Below are 12,874 nucleotides of genomic sequence, written 5' to 3' on the forward strand. Positions count from 1 at the left end.
ACACACAAAGGCTTGACCTTACTATATGATCTAGCCTAAGATGAGGATGATATTACTTGGCATTATTAAATAGCAATGCTCTGAGCTGAACTTGAGATCACAGGACATATAAGGACATTCTACATGCTGGTGCTATGAAATAAATAACCTACTGGCTTTAATAATATCCTCCTCTATAGTACATCCCTACATAAAACGAAGAATGGGAGCTGCAAACCTCAACTGCAGAAAATTAAGATTTTGATATCAAAGAAAAACATAAACTGCAGCATGCCATTTACTTTTACTAAAAACTCACACAAAGCAAAGGTAAACAAGATGTAAAGAGTCATTGTTACTGACTTTGACAAGCTGTCCCTTTAATGTCCCTTCACGTAGATTGTCACTTACACTTGTTACATATTAGAAAAGTTATAGGGAACTCAACTTATTTCAGTGTCAACATCTTTCAATATCTATATTTCCTTAGTGTCATCTGCTGAGCAGCTCTCTAATAGCGAGCGCTTAGCGACTGCTTCTGCACGTGACTTCAGGTGTTTAAGTGTAATAATAGTGGGAACACATTTATATTCATGAATGCAGCTTTGCTGATACAGAGGTCCTCGGGGTGCTCGGCAGAGAAGGCACTCCTTGTGTGATGCACAGCTCCTACACCAGACCAGTAGAGTCTCTCTGAACCTGCCAATGCAATGCTTGTTTGCCCACATGCCATTAACCAGCACACTTCAACCAGCAACAGTGTCTGTCAAGAGCTGCTCTCAATTCCAGAGCAACGCAAATTGTGTCTATTTTAACCTCACCATGCTAGGAGAGAAAAAAGCAGGTGTGGGGACAATTCAGACATACATCTACATCTTTAGTCTCTTCTCAAGCAGGTCTCATAGAAATGGTTTGTATGTAACAAGCTTGCAACAGCAAAAGAAAAAGAACATTTATTTATTTGTTTAGCACGTTGCAAATGCAGAGAGATTTGTTTTCCAGTAAATGTTTAATGATGATCATTTAATGATAATATTATCATCAAAGATGTAGTGGTTAAATCTATCATCTTTAGCTAGTTGGTGTTCGGGTTTAATCCAGAAAAAGTACATCGATACTCTGTATTTGTGGACAAAAATTGAGGTGGCTACTATGACATCACGCACTGGTTTTGGACTCATTTGGAAGCCTAACATCAGATTCTTTTAACCAGGTTTAGTTGAAGTACTAATACATAACTATTATGTTATTATTAAGTCATTAGCTAAGGCTAACAGGCTTAGTAAGAGGGGTGAAATGCAATGACAGAAGCATTACCTGAATTTGTGTTGCAAACTTTACTCACCAAAACTACAGAACAAATTTCTTGGCTGAGCTGTAACACACAACAGGGTTTTTATTATTGATCAGATAATCCCATTAAACTGGTCCAACTGGTCAAAACAACACAAACACAGCAGACCAGTCCACTTCAGTGATTGCAGTTAGCACAGCCCTTTGACTGGGACGCCTGTCTGTGAGGACTCAGCCTTTGTACCCGCCTGTAAACATGTTTTTATGCTTTAAAGTCGTACAGCACATTTCAACTCAGGACTCTATTGGAATTGACTCAGTGGCCATTTGAGGAACTGCACAGTTGTTGGCTTCATTTTTCCATCCCAGTGGTTGATTGATTTACATCAAAACAACCATCCACTGCTAAAGGGCAATAACGCTTTTTTAACCGTGAGTCAGATTTTCCAATCTTCAAAATAAAAATAGGTGAACTACTGATCCAGCACTGAGAGAGAACGCAACTCCCCGACCACCAAAAGACGGTCTTATCTCTCTTTGTTTGTTTAAAATTATTCTATATTTTAACTATTTAATGTTTTTCCACTTTTCCTTGGAGGACTGTGTCTCATATTCATCTTGACACGACTGTATTCCTACAACACCACACCTCTCACCACATCTCAGAGCGACACTTCTCTAGCATGTCACACACTTGTGTGTCTGCAGAGATCCTTTCCATCTTGCTGTCTGCACAAGAACAACAACCTCAGCCTGTCAGACCCAAAAACAAGCATTCTTACTTTGACATGTGAGTTTGCCTTGTGGGACTTTAAAGCCATTTTGCAGTTTGCTGGTTACATTCTTACTCAGTACTGGACCAATCACAGCCATTTTAGTCAGTATAAATTATTTAGACCCCAAAAGATGGAAAAAAGAGCCAAGGTTAAAAAAAATGCCTCATTAAAGTGTGTCATTAATTCAGTCAATACAACTGGGACACTGTGCCAGCATTGTACAAATACTTCTAATCATCAGGAGGCAGTTCTGTTGTAACTCACGGTCAATGTTTTCACTAATATGGAAGAAATTAATGGGCTGTACTTCTGCTAACTTAAACCAACCAGAAGAACACCAGTAAGTGATTTGTGTGCTGTAGGGATGTAGTGAGGTCCTCAGGTGGGTTCAGCAGCAAACCCAAAGTCTCGGGTGGGGGTCTCTAAAGTGATGAAATCTCACGAGACTCCTATTTTAAAATGACCAACTGATTACATTTAAAAGCTGTTTTGGCCTCTGAGTAATGTACACCTCCATAACAGCGGCAGGTAATTTGCATTTGGAGAGTAGTAAGGCTGAGAGTTAAGGGCACTGCTGCTTTGATTAACAGGGTGCACTGGGAGCTTTAGCTAAATGCTGTGTGCTAGGCCTTGGCTCTGTTAATTAAAGTCAGTGAACTGGTCCTCTCAACTGTATTGTTGCTAATGGTGTCTTTTGGATATGCCAAACACTACGTCTTCCTGTGTGTTGAAGCACATTTGTCTTAATCCAATAGCAGATATATAGCATGTCTTTGCTTTGCATCTGTACAGTTTATTAATGATAGCGTTAGCTGATCACGTCGGACTCAAACAGACCCAAATAGCGACTGCTAAAACGCTGTCGTGATGGGTTCAGAAGTCCGAATGTAGTGGCCGACTTCACAACGCCTATGCCCAGCTCTTTTTTGCAGCACGTGTTGAACTAGGTTGTTGTTCCCAAAAGACAAAACTCATTTACAAGTGTTGAGTTTTTAATTATTCAACAGATTCAGCAGTGATTTACCTGCAGGCTGGCTGGAGGTAAACTCTGCTGTGCTGTCATCTTATCTTCTTATGCCCATGATATTAACAAGCACAGCAGATAATTTCCATATGATTATGTTTTAATAGCAAAACAAAAGTGCGTGTGGTTGAAAAAAGAAAAGTCTAGGGAAACTAATCTGTATTAATGAATATAAAGGACAAACTGAACATATCGATTATTTTGTTTGACTGACTGATTCATTCTTCAATCAGTCAGACGCTGGCAGTAAGGGGACCCATCATATGCAACAAAGCCCGAAGCAAATCCTTCAAATTGCTGACTCCATCTGATCAATATTCAGCACTGGAGGCTTTCTGTTTGAGCACAATCAGTCTTTGTGTTACAGACTAAGAGCTGTTGTTTCCATAATTCAACATTTTCACTAAAGTTATTTTCTCTCCATCAGTAACATCTTGGCTGCAACATACAAGACTGACTCCTGTTGGTGGACGACTGTTTATTACTTACGTTTGTTTGCCTGACATCACTGATACAGCTGATACTGAGACGCCTCGGCCAGCTTTAGTTCTTTGTCCTCGTGCCCTCCTGGAAGGAACAGAACATCGAGTCCATTACTTTTATTTTACCAAAACACCCACAGGAACAGGACAGTCTTTAATGTTAGCATGCTGTGTGGTGAATGGGACTATGTTATTACAGTGTTAGTATCCAGTGTATGCCTGCAGGCCAGCGAGATGCCACAACTCTAGAGCTGAGAGTCATACGGATGTAGTAAACCAGTAAAAAGAACTGGTTCTGTCTTTCTCTGCAGCTGTTTATGTTAAACTCAGCTTTACCAGTGTGCACCGTGTAGTGCAGCTAGATTTGATTGTGTGTCAAACTTCTCTTACAGGTCTGTGAAGATATTTACAGAATTGTGCCTAACCAACTTTTTTTGCCTTAAATTCACCAGGAAAGCTGACACAGAATCACACGAAGTCCGCCGCTGTTCATTTACAAAGTCAACACATTTGTTTGTTTAAGTTAACACGAGCAGCTTTGACCAAAAAGGATTTCTTTTATCCTTCTGTTCCTTAATATGTTACTGGATGTAACATATTAATGTTGCCTGGATTTAACTTTAACAGGAAACAGCTTTATTAACTCTCCTAAATCCAGGCTAGGTTGCCCCTCCTTCTTTTTCCTCCTCACCAAGCACCCTCGTTTGGACACTGACATAAAGTGCAGGAGTAGACGTGCCTAAATTATTTAAACATGTAAAATGTGGATGGGTGGTGGGTAGCTGGCTTCTAATTATTGAGCGATACTGTTACATAATTGCACTAACACACCACACACTTCACATCCTGGGAAAGGCTGTAAGGAAAGCTTAGGTGTGATATACAATAAATGCAGTAAATTGTGTGATAATTAGCTATTTGACGTTTGCGTAGTCTAAAACTACTGTTGACCTGGTGATTCCATATATAGCAGTAATGTTATGACTTTGACATTTGAATGGCACAATAAGGCCACGCCAGTTCATGCCTGATTTGTATTTGGAGATTTGACTGCTGATAGAATCCAAATAATGACAGCGCTCATCGGGTGTAAATGAATACAATAATCAGAAGGCATTAATAAATCCTGATGTGATAACATCTTGATAGCAGCTGCAGACTCCATGCAGGAAGTGACACGTCTAATCTCAGCATCTCCTTTATGTATGAAGTGATGTTTCTTTGAAGTGATTACTTCAAAGTCCTGCTGAAAACACTAGGGATGCACTTCATAGCTTGATGCAAAACCAATAATATCTTTTTCAAAAGCCACAATAGAGTCTTTTGACAAAATTGTCAAACATATGGCCCATGAGCCAGGATGGGCCCACCCAAGGGTCCAATCCAGTCCACTGGATGGCTTTGCAAACTCTGAAAAGCTTTATTTTTGGACTTTTGTTACAAGCGTTTAAGCCATGAAAGAGGATTTCCAGACTATTAATTTTATCTCAGCCAGGGGTCTGAATCATTGTCAGTTTAACAAGTTTTAATGCCTGACGAAAGGCAAAAGCTAATCTGAGGAGCTGAGCAGGTGTATTTCTTTGATAAATACTCATATTAGGGAGGGGCAAAGGTTCCAACAACGAATCAGTGAAGCTTCATACTGCTAAGTTTCAGACAGTTTGTTTACACTGGTGTCTGTATGATGTCATTAAATATGGCAGCAAGTATATGGTCTTCTCAGCCACGCAGCTCAAAATTATCCAATAAGAAGGAAGCTGGCTTTTCAGTCTATAAAGAGACAGAAGTTAAAATGGCCTGTGGTGAACCTATTATGAGTCATGAAAAGCTACTGTTGAGTCTGACTACAGAGTCCAAGAGTAACAACATTATTTGAAACAAAGGACAGTGAACAAAGGGTGAAAATGTAGATTAAATGTTTGCAGATCTCTGAATGTTTTCAGCCGGTCAAAAATGATGCAAACCGTCAAAGCTTAATTACAACTTTTGCAAAAATTACAAAAGGTGAAATGAACAACGTTCAAGAGCAGACTTTCAACCTTACAAAACATCTTTTTATCAGATTCAAATCATGGCAGAAATATCTTAAACTAACAACACAGGAACTCCAGCAACACTTAAAAGTGAAGAGGAACAATTTTATTAACTGACTAACATGTTGTGGCCTTCATCAGGGTCATAGTAATACATAATACATAACCATCACATCTCCATGTTGTTAGCGTCTCATCCTCTCCATGCACCTTGGAAGAAGGCAAAGTTGTGCCAGAAATGTTTGCTGAGAGATATTTTTAACTCCTCACCTCCTGAAGCTGTGGAGTTAATATTGGTCCCACTGTTTGAAAGGCATCACTGCATAAAGTATTGAGAATCAACATTTCAGCGCTGTGACAGCTGTTGGCTAATCCTTTATCAGGAACTTCATAGCAAACGCAATATTACTGCTTTCTAATATTTTACTTGGACATTAACGCATCCATAGAGGGATTATACGCTGCAGTTCTGCCTGTACAATTTACATTTTGAGATTTGAGCACAATGCTGGTGTATCTCAGCACAAAGAAAAAAGCCAAAGACAGGTGTTTCAGTGGCAACATCCCCGCAGGAAAGACTTTCTAGCTTAAGACCTTCAAATCCAGAGACCAATTCTCCCCCTGCTGAATACATTTAGAGAAGAAACCACAAATCCTGCAAGGATTGAAAGTGCCTCCCCCACACCTGCACACAAACAAAGCAAGCGTGTGTCTCACTGCTCTAATATTGCATTTTAAAAGCATCTCCTTCCCCATCTCATTCAGACTGCTTCACATTCAGCTGATTAAGTCCTCTCAGAGCCAATCAGAAGGCAGCAGCATGTGTGTCTGTTTGTAAATGTATCACTCCAAATTCCCCTCTATTCATACAGGTTAGTCCAATTTAAATTGCTTTGCAGAAGAATGACAAAAATATGACAGTTTCAATTCACACAATTGAAACAATTTGAGACTAATGAGACAAAGATAGTATAAATTACAAGAGAGAATAGAACACTTTAAACATGAAACAGTGTAAAAGCAATTAGAAGGAGCGCTCACACGCTGGCTCGGTTACCACTGGAACATTTATTAACATTCATTAAGTTGTAATGTTTTGGTCTGTGTGACATTCATCAGATTTATGAGCGGCAGCATTTTCATATTTATAAATGCATAGGAAGAGTTTAGTTGGACCAATGAAATCCTTGCACATGTGTTTGTCTGTACAACAGTATGAGCGAGATCATCAATATCTGAACATGGCAGCAGATTCAAATCCAAAACACAAAGTCTAGAAGTTTAAAGTCAAAACCGTCTACAAAGTGTTCAGAGTCACATTTCTATGCAGATTAATCTCCCTGAAAGTTAACTGGCTTGTGTTATACTGTTCACGTCTACACTTCTGACCAGTTTTGTTTTGGATTTTAAATAAGCTAAATATTAAATTAAGTAAAAGTTATTTATTGCTCGAGTGACAATATCTCTAATATCTAGAAAGCCTTTATTTATCTCAGCTTCCACCCTTGGGTAAGTAAAACTTGTTAAATACTACAACAGTTTCATCAGAGTAGAGGTTTCACAGTGGGCAGCGTCTGCATAATCCCTGTCCTCCCTGTAAATATACAAAATGTGTGTGTCCCTCAGGTCCTCTATTAAAGGTCTGGGGGGGTCTGAGGGTTCTGCCCAGGATCTTAGCTGCTGTCTTCTGGGCAGCAACCTCTGATGTTGGCCTGGAATCTGCTGGAGAAACTCTTCCAGTTTGGGGGTTACAGTGTCTAATGCTCCTATTACCATTAGGACCACTTTGAATTTGACCTTCCACATTTGCTCCAGCTGTTCCTTCAGCACCTGGCACCCCTGGCTCTGTTTGCTGTCGTCTGCTTTCAGGTCCACCAGCCACTTGACATTGGTGGTATGTGACACCTTTTTGTCCCAGATGTTTTTCCAGTGTTGTTGAGTTTCAGCTCTGAGTGGCTCTGCCCTCGTGCTGTTATTCCCGGTAGATGAGAGAACACCCTGGATGGATCTTCAGAGAACAGACCCTCTGCTTCTCTGGTTTATCTCTTCAGCCTCGTGGCTTTGTTTGTCTCAGTGTTATGGACATCTGTTTGTCACCCAGGGCCTGTCTCTCATGGAGACCTTGTGCACCTCAGTTAACCAGCTAACATCCTTCCAGGCTTCCTGGATTTTGGCTTCCAGCCTTATTCTCCACGGAGGGCTTCCTCTACCTGCGTCCGTGATCTTATACCCGAGTGCGTCTAGGATTACTTTGACCGGGGCCAAGATGAGCTCACTGCTTTGGGAATCTCCTTAAACCTTTGAGTAAATGTTGCTGTTAATGTTATTACATAAATGCAAGTATGAGAAGTTTAGATGTTCCTCATTTAACATGAGAGGGTCAGATAGAGGGGTTTTTGGTTCTTTGTTTTCCTGCCACACATTCAGGTGTGCAGACATTTTGCACAGCAAACATAAATACAAAAAAATAACAATTAATGATGATTCAAATTCTCCATTAGATTTCAGCTAACAGCTCCATCACATGTGCAGCTGGTGGACGCAGCTGTGAAAGCAGGCTGAGAGTCTCATTGGAGTCTCATTAAAACCTACATCAAACCAGCAGGACAGCGAGCCACAGCGAAAAAGGCACACAGGGACTAAAGGTAAGACTCAGAGTATCAAACAGCTAATTAATGGTGCAACAGGACTAAAGGGCACAAAGAGGACAATGACTGGCTCATTATTTACAAGCCTTTATCAGCTTTTTAATGGGGAAACCAGACCCAAATTGCAACAAATTAGTCTTGCCAGAGGTTCACAGGAACATTAAATCATTAGCAGGTCTGACCTTGTCTGTGTTGCTGCGTTTTATAAACTGCAGGTCTCATTAGACCTCGGCCACAAACCTGTGACGCTGGACTTACATTTTTATAAAGATGCACAAGTATGGAACATAATTGATGGAAGGTAACTGAGTCCATCATGTTTCTCACTTTATCAATATACTCGCAGTTTCCTTCAGTAAGATTATTTGAATAAAGACACTTTGAACCAACGTCTCCAACACAGCGTCTTAAATTACTTTTCTGGAAAAAAAATATCCACAGTTTTTTTATATGTATCAGACTGATTTTTCCATTGATTGTCAAGACTTAGGAAATGAAAAATCAGATATTCTAATAACACGGGAAAAGTAGAAGTTAAAGTAGTAGCTTTATTTTATTTTTTTGCATACTGGTCAGATTCCTGTTGTAGATAAGGAATTAAATATTTTGCCAAATTTCTAAAAATAAAAACAACTAAAACAGCTATTATGAACTATTTGTTACAAAAACTGAGAAGAAACTCAGAATTAAATTGAATTCAGAGAGTAAAAAAAACTCTGTTAATAGTACTCACAAATTTAAAAACATAAATTTTCAGAGATTCAGCTGGAGAGAAAACCTTCTCACCCCACATAGACCGAGTCAGATTAGAGCCCCTTGCTACTGAATATATCCGAATCATCAATGGAAGCATCCAGAAGAGACGCTGCTGTTGAATCGATCTGTTTGGGAGAATAAAAATGATGTAAGGATGTCTTCCATCGTGTTGCTGCACCTCAACCACAGCTCTTTAAAGCACAGCACTTGTGCCGGACAAACGAGAAAACAAACAGCACTCGCTCGTTTTTCTCTTCTTTCTCAGAATTTACTTTACTTTTAAAAATAATACTAGACACCATTTACCCGTGTCTGATGACACAGCATTTTATTTCATTAGACAAAAAGGAAACAAGGTGGCAAACAACACCCGAGAGCCGAGCCTGGGGGTCGGATAAACTCCTGGCCACATTTGTAGCTCAGTCTAAACCTTAAATGTTCCACGTGGCTGTTCAACTAATGAAGAAATGGAATTCTTTGACAACAAAACAGTTTCATTGAAGTTCATTTCTCATGAATTTACAGTTTTAATCCAAGAGAATATTCAAAAGGATCTTGTTCATAATGAACTCATTTTTTTCTCAGAATATTAGCTTAAGCCCCCTCCCTCCCCCATAACATAAAATGAACATAAGACTTTCATAAAAATGAATTCATGTATCAACTTTTTTCATTTTCACTTCCATTAATTTTCTAGCAGCCTCTTAGATTACTGCAGTAAATCTATTAAAGCACCTGATTCTCAGATTGAGCAGCTACTACAGTGAACCACTCTTTATGAATTTATGCCTCCTTATCAATAAGTTAAAAACATCAAAACAAATAATGAATGGATTGCATTTATATAGCGCTTTTCAAGGCACCCAAAGCGCTTTACAATGCCACTATTCATTCTCTCTCACATTCATACACTGGTGGAGGCAGCTACAGTTGTAGCTACAGCAGCCCTGGGGCAGACTGACAGAAGCGAGGCTGCCATATCGCGCCATCGGCCCCTCTGGCCAACACCAGTAGGCGGTAGGGTAAAGTGTCTTGCCCAAGGACACAACGACCAGGACAGAGAGCCCGGGGATCGAACCGGCGACCTTCCGGTTACAGATACGCTTCCCAACCCCCTGAGCCACGGTCGCCCAATACAGTAATTTCCACAGTGAATGGCTGTTTTTACTATGATGAGCACACAGGTAATGATAGTTTTGCATTAAGAAACAGAGGATTAGCAAACCGTTGTCCTGAATACTTCTTCCATAATGAAATACATTCTAGGACCAATCATTAAGTTTACAGCTCCACCACCTGTTTCTCTAAATGTGGAGCTGAGCTGAATTTGCTGAATCTGTGAACTGTAAGTTTTAGTTGGTGAAAACCATTTCATCCAGTAGGAGACTGAGAGGTGACTGTTTAAAATGAGACACACACGTCGTAATTCTCTGCTAAATATTTCTCTTTAAAGTATGTTTCAAAGGTATTTAAAAATGATGATTTTCAAGGCAAACCTCTCACAGATTCATTAGTTTTGTAGGGTTCATGAACCAAACACTCACATCTGTATATCAACACCCGTCCAAAACATTTGATACCAGCAGCAATTTTTAGACAGATCATAATGACTCGCACTGTAAATGCAGCCTTTGATGTGCAGCCAAGCCTGGCTGAACTTAATAATAATTTGTTCCCACACAAACGAGGATCAGGCTGCCCTTGAAAAATTATCTCACTGAGGTCAGAGTCAGTTCAACATCATGTGCTTTTCATGTTGTGGAACGAGCAACCTACCAAATTAGATCAAGTTTTCTTCGCTGCGATTATTCGCTGTTTTGAGGGGGAAGAAGTTCAAACGGCTGATTTTGTTGACTGAAACTTGAGAAGAGACGGGCAGCTGAAAACACCCGAGCTGGAGAGTCATCGAGCGAGCTTCCAGTCAAAGGCTGGTGGCTGCAGTCATTACACTGCTGCAGCCCAGCCTCAGCTAATACACACTGGGAATGCGTGTGTGTGTTTGTGCATATATGAGAAAATGAGAAAAAGACAGTGTACCGTAAGTTTACTGGAGGCTGTACTAGTGCATACAACATCTAAATGTGTCTTCTGAGTGTGGGTGTATTTTTACTGTATCTTTAAATATTGCTGTTCAAGGAACTAAATTTAAGAAATCGCTGAAGCTTCTAAAACTTGCATCTAAAATTTCACACTAGAACTTCTCTTTGTTCTGCTGCCAGCACAAAGACATGCTTACAGTGCTTCAAAGCTGAATTTCATGAGTCTTGGTGGAGAGCTGATGCACGAACAGAAGAGGAACTCATCAAATTTAGATCCAAATCACTTTACCTAAAATATAAAGTAAGGGCATTAACCTCAGTGGAGGATGTGTTCTTCAACCGCCCTCCTACGGTTTGTAGTGCTATTTAACTGTCAGCAGGATTATGCAAAACCAACTGGGTTTCATGTAACTCAGTGGGAGGGAGGCGCCGCACAGTAGAACAAAACATTAATCTTTGGTGTGGCTCTAGATCGCTTTCTTTAAAACAGGACATTAGCTTTGGTGCTTTAGCAAGGCCCCAGTCACACAGTCCTAGAGATAAGACTGCTCGCAACCACCGGTCACTTAGGAAAAGCTTTAGTGCCCATCCAGTTGGTAGGCGGCTGCTGGAGGTTGCTAGAATCACTGTGGAATCAGCTGCTAAACTCCCAGTCATGCAGATACAGATACCAGTTTGCGTTCCCCTGACAACCACGTCCTTATGGAAAATACATATTCCCTTACTGGTTGGCGAGTGGTTGTTGGAGGTTGCTAACAGTCTTACATAAAATTGGTCCCAAAGAGATGTATAATGCTACACTAAAAACTCCTTTCAATTACTTTGGTTGCAAGTAAGTTGCAACAGTTGTCCACAGTTTGCATGGCAGACGCAAACATTCCCCAACTACTTGTGGAGCAGCAGTGAAACTGGGAAACGTGGGACACAAACCATATGTGGAAGTAAAACGTGCAACTTTGTTTTTGAACTGTGGGAGAGGTGTGGCCCCTGACTCAGCTGTAGGGGAGGGTGGTGCAGTGAGCTGAAGGCGGTGCCAGGCAGGTGAGTGGACAGGTGATGGTGATGGCACTGATGAGCAACGTCGGGGAAGAGCAGCGTGTGTGAGCACGCCCAGTAATAAAGTAACCAGAAATAAAGAGACACTCTGTGAACACTGAGCGTGGGCTCCGGTCTTTCTGCAAGAACGATTTCTACTTTTTCAGGTTTCACTGTTGCTCAGTAACTAGTTAGTAAGTGTCGCAGAGAAGTTGGAGTCTCATGCAAAACACAGGACACTGCAGCAATCTGCTAGCAGCCCTACCAGAGGTATTGCCAACTAGTCTCTAGCCCTCTTTTAACTCTTTTAAACATTTCCAGCTGCTCTCGTGTCCTCCAGCTTAGACTGTTCCAGCACCTGAGGCCATAAAAGTCTGTCTGAAGCTTAATGTCCTTCATTTTGAAATGAGAAAGCTCATGATGGAGCTGAGAGTCCGTACTGGTTCATGCACTGTAACCATGTGAGGTGGAGCAGGACAATAAGGTGTTTCACCACATATTTAATCTCAGCTCAGCTCAGGTTCACCTTAAGTCCCTGTGGTACCATAAGATTATTTTTTTCATCTTCTGCACACTATGTTACTTCTGGGAACAATTGAATTATCTTGTGCATACAAGATAATTAAATTGTAGGAACAGTTAATTATCTTGTGCACATGGATATTCAAATGCTTCTCTAATAACGTTAAGATGCAGAGATCCACTTTAAACTAGTCCTCAACCAATTATGTTTCATTATGCCACAACACAATTGGTAGAACTTCAGAAGCACACGGCCAAAACGTTTTGGAAAGAATCTGAGCTGTAGT

At 40.5% G+C, this 12,874-nt stretch overlaps 1 long non-coding RNA gene across 2 annotated transcripts in view; it reads right to left on the reverse strand.

The window, feature by feature from the left end:
* The window catches only part of LOC102196923 (uncharacterized), a 138,096-nt gene that overhangs the window by 91,773 nt on the left and 33,449 nt on the right, over nucleotides 1-12,874 (reverse strand). For both annotated transcript variants that reach the window (XR_311783.1, XR_311784.1), the window contains exon 2: nucleotides 3,562-3,639. This is a non-coding gene — a long non-coding RNA (uncharacterized LOC102196923). The remainder of the gene's footprint in view (nucleotides 1-3,561; nucleotides 3,640-12,874) is intronic.

The sequence above is a fragment of the Pundamilia nyererei genome, unplaced genomic scaffold (assembly GCF_000239375.1).
Source record: "Pundamilia nyererei isolate P.nyererei 1_Seehausen unplaced genomic scaffold, PunNye1.0 scaffold00061, whole genome shotgun sequence".
Taxonomy (NCBI): Eukaryota; Metazoa; Chordata; class Actinopteri; order Cichliformes; family Cichlidae; genus Pundamilia; species Pundamilia nyererei.